The 4702-nt window shown below is 39.6% G+C and overlaps 1 protein-coding gene across 1 annotated transcript in view; it reads right to left on the reverse strand.

Annotated features, from left to right (window-relative positions):
* Positions 1-3202, reverse strand: part of LOC106810663 (MKL/myocardin-like protein 1) — an 18814-nt gene extending 15612 nt beyond the window's left edge. Inside the window, exon 1 of the mRNA XM_014814096.1 lies at positions 3090-3202. The gene's annotated coding sequence lies outside the window, so the exon portion shown is untranslated. The remainder of the gene's footprint in view (positions 1-3089) is intronic.
* Positions 3203-4702: the final 1500 nt, after the last annotated feature.

Consider the following 4702-nt stretch of genomic DNA (forward strand, 5'->3'; position numbering starts at 1 on the left):
CTCTCTCCACTTACTTTCGAGACACCTGATATACAACACTCGATTGGAAAACCACAAGGAAACATATATATACTATACAGTTGAAAGCATCACTGCACTTCGCATCCCTTTCTATAACGCTTCGGCCAAAATCACTACTAATGCCCCGCTGTTCATTGGCAAATGAGTGAACAAATCAATTCATCCAGACCAATTCTTGCTCCTCACATACACCGAGACACCACGTAATGAAAATAACTACGGCCGTCAGTTCATAACTTGGATATCACCCTCTCCCAGCATATAAACCAGAAAATGCTATTAATTCTAAAGCCACCTAACTGCCGTAAACAAGACCATGCATGCGACGCTAGCACGAGACCTGAGCTATCAAGGCACTCGTAACATGTGTCATGACGCCAAATTCAAATGTAACCCCCCTATGCCTTCTTTAAGCCGAGAACGCAGCGTATGCTCTGGCATACACCTCAGTACGTACGGAGGCTCGCACGACTGACATTCAATAGAACAGAGAACAAAGCTTTCATTTTTCTTTTAGACGAAATTGACTCATCACAGCATGTGTCTACACCTGAACAAGTGACCGGGAGTTGGCACCGTGATGGGTGGAGCGCTGCAATCACTAGTGCAGGCATACACACGTGAAGTCACAGTGGCAAAACTAAGGCATTGGGTTGCACCTGCAACATTCATATTTGCACTGCTCTTTATGTACACTTATGGCTATTTATACAGCTATTGATTGCTCGATTTGAAATGAGAAGGGGAAGGTGCACCATATGAAACAATCCTTGTGTAAATCAAAATATGAATAATGCAATTACAGTTGACACAAGAATTAAGCTCAAATGCTTTTCATGGTCATTCTCTAGAGTACACACCAATTGAACCTTTTAAACCTGGCAATCTAAATTCCGCCACACTTGCCTACTTGTTAATCTATCTATAACAGTAACACCATGAGAGGAAGGTTGCATTGTTTCCAGGAGCTATCATAGCTACTTTTCATGTGCTAGGGAAGAGAGTACTGATCCATTTCAAATGAGTCCTTTAATATTTTTACTAACAAATACTAAGCCTTTACCACTTACGAGATCGACGTAAGCTTATATGTAAGATTGTATAAAATGTTGCGATTTAACTATGTACTAGCTTTGATGGCTTGTAGATAGATCCATATTAACAAGACAGAGTCATGCATTAACTTCAGCAAATAAGTTTTCCTTTGTTACATTTAGTTAAACTTTATATTACTGCTGCATGAACCCATCTATTTCCTCCGCCAACATTGTTTGAGGAAAGGTTGTTTCCTCTCGGGTGTGATTCGTGTGTTAGTGCGTGTTTCTCACCGCTCGAATATTAGCGCGTCCGAAGTCACGCGAGCAAGCCAACGCAGCCGAGCCTAGCGAGCGTGTGGACATGTTCAGCGGAACAGCAGTCAAACGAGCGCTGCTATCGTAGCGAGCGAGCACACTGGCGTATATCGTCGGTTATTCGTGAGTCGTATGGCGTATGTCGCTGGCGGAGGTATGCACTCTCCGTGAGTGCACTCTGTCTAGTTTTCAATGTAACTATGCACGACTAAAAATACGGAGAACATGCATCAGCACGTAGGAGAAATAAATATCAGAATGATAAATCATGAGTGCTAAACCTCATTTTACCTTTAAAAAAGAATGACAACAACTGGATTACATTATAATTGGCATGCCATCTGATATATAATAACCACCAGTGATAATAAATGATTCATACTTTTTATGGTACATAGGTATGCAGGGATCCCTCTGGATGTTTTAAACTGTTGTAGCATTTGAATTAAGTTTTTGAAAATGTAGTTGTTTAGCGAATAGTAAATGTAGAAGATAAGAATGCAGTTGGGGTACAACAAGACGAAAAGAAGCTGGCAAACCAATGGGTTCAGAGATATGATAATAGCTGTACGGCCCAGTTTGAACACAGGAACTCGGAACATTTCAATAATAAAACTATGGTAAATAAACACAAAATGTAGCCTATTTACTACCAGTCTCAATGTTTCTGCTTTCTTTCGTCTATTATTACTGCCAATTTCCTATAAATGCCGTTCAAAGGGCGCGAGTTTTCCGCAGGAATTTACCAGCATAGACACTACAGTCTGGGTAAATTGGCAGTGTCGTACCCAAACTTGGAATCTGCACAAATCTGCACAATCTCGAGATTGTGCAACGATTGTGCTGCCCAAACTGCGGATTTCCTAGTTTGGCTGACCAATCTCAAAATTGGGCAAACTGAAAACAGTCGGTGATTCAACAACCGCTCATAGCGAGTGTGTGGCGTGCGTGGTGCAAACTAGGAAGAGATTTCTCATATTTATCCAATTATTTATTATATAATCATTTAATATTTATACAATTTACAAAGGTGCCAAACACATTGAGGAAAGAAGGTATACGACCTTATAGTTATGATATAACATTTGAAATCCTAATAATCATATGTTTGTGCAAGCTCTGTTTACCTCTGTTTGCCCAATCTCAAGATTGGTTGCCAAAACTGCAGATTCGCTGAAATTCCAAGTTTGTGCAAGATTCCAAGTTTGGGCACAACAGGAACAGCAGTGCCAGTTGGCAAAATTATAATTCGAACAAATAATTAAACATTTAGCTATGCATAGATACCTGAATGGAGGCAGTTAGTTGTGCATTTGTGCTGTGATTGTACAAAAACGAAGCGAGCGTGGTGCGAATTTTGCGGTGACGCTTTTCCACCTGCTGTTTACTTTAATTTTGTTGTTTGTTAAGTCAGAAGTGTAAGTGACATGCGTGTGACGTTGTGTTGCAGAGGACCATCTGAACGGCATTTACAGGAAATCATCAATAATAATAGGCGAAAAAGAGTAGTGAAACATAAAGACTTTGGTAGTAAATGCATTTGAATTTTCGCATTTGTTTACCACCATTTTATTATTGAAACGTTCCAGTTTGCCAAAGTCCAGTGGCCGCGAGTTCGGCGTACATTTCGCGACCAGTTCACAGCTTTGTAATTTCGACTGTTCACAAACTTGACGACAACGACAACACATATCTCTACGTTAACTACAAATTTACCCATTCTCTGATGCATCAGGTCATATGGCAGAATAACATTTCGCATTTTAATCCTCGATATGAGTTACTGATAAGAACATTATAAAACTGCTAAACAAGTGAGGCGATGCCGCCATTTTCAATTCCCGGATGAGATGCTCCCAGGTAATAGATGGCGCAGCACGTCAAAAAACAAATTTGCTAGTAATGGATCAGGTTGTATTTGCACCCTTCCCACAGCTAATAAAACGTGGTATTTGTGTAATTTTACATCTTTGTTGTGTGGTTAGAATGAATATGGAGTTTTATTTTATTTAATTCACTTTTATTCTACATAAAACACTTTGCAATGGTGCCCAAGATTGCTTCCCTTGCTCTACTATGGCTTAGTATAGCACTAGTGCAAGGAAATGTTCCTGTACAGCAAAAATTTTGCAGGACAAGCAAAAATATCTTATAGCTTGTCCGTCGGACAAGCAAAAATTTCTCCTTATTTCGAACACTGATATATACATGATGGGAAACACAAGGACACATATATATATATACAGTTGAAACATCACTGCCTTCCATCCCTTCTATAACCTTGCCATCACTAGTCTAATGCCCATGCAATGAGTGAACAAATCATAGACAATTCCTGCTCTCACATACCAGACACAGTAATTTCTGCCCGGTTCATGATAGCACTCCCAGCAATAAACCAGAAATGCAGTAATTCTAAACACCTACTGCCGTAAACAAGACATGCACGCTAGGCACGAAACATGCATGCAAGGCACGTACATGTGTGCATGACCCAAATTCATGTAACCCCCTATGCTTCTTTAAGCCTAACCCTATGCCTCTGGCAATACACTCAGAAGTACGAGGCTCACACACTGACATTCAATAAACAGAGAACAACTTTCATTTTTCTTTTAGAGGAAATTACCATCACAGTCATGTGCTACACATGAAAACTGTGACCGTGACTGTGAGTGTGAGCCTGCAACACTATGCAGATACACACGTGAAGTAAACAGTGCAAACTAGGATGGGTGCACCTGCAACATTCATATCACTGCTTTATGTACATTTGCTATTTATACAGCTAACATTGATTGTCGATTTGAACATGAAGGGAAGTGCACATATGAAACACATCCTGTGTAAATCAAAATGTGAATATGCAATTACAGTTGACACAAGAATAAACTCAAATGCTTTGCATGGTCATTCTCTAGATACACACCAATTTAAACCTTTTAACTTGGCAATTAAATTCCTGAACTTTGCCTATCTTTGTATCTATCTATACAGTACACATGAGAGGAGGTTGCATTGTTCAGGAGCTATCATAGCTAGCTTTTCATCGTGCTAGGGAGAGAGTACTGATCCAGTTTCAATATCCTTTAATATTTTTATAAGCATATATCTAGCCACTTACACTTACAGATCGACGTAAGCTATAATGTAAGATGTATATGTTCGATGTAAGCTATGTATAGCTTTTGATGGCTGGTAGATAGTCCATATTAATCAAGACAGAGCATGCATGTACTCAAGCAAATAAGTTTATCCTTGTTACATTTAGTACTTTATATTACTCTGCATGAACCCATCTATTTACCTCCGCCAAACATTGTTGGAGG

The sequence above is a fragment of the Priapulus caudatus genome, unplaced genomic scaffold (genome assembly GCF_000485595.1).
Source record: "Priapulus caudatus unplaced genomic scaffold, Priapulus_caudatus-5.0.1 Scaffold461, whole genome shotgun sequence".
Classification (NCBI taxonomy): Eukaryota; Metazoa; Priapulida; class Priapulimorpha; order Priapulimorphida; family Priapulidae; genus Priapulus; species Priapulus caudatus.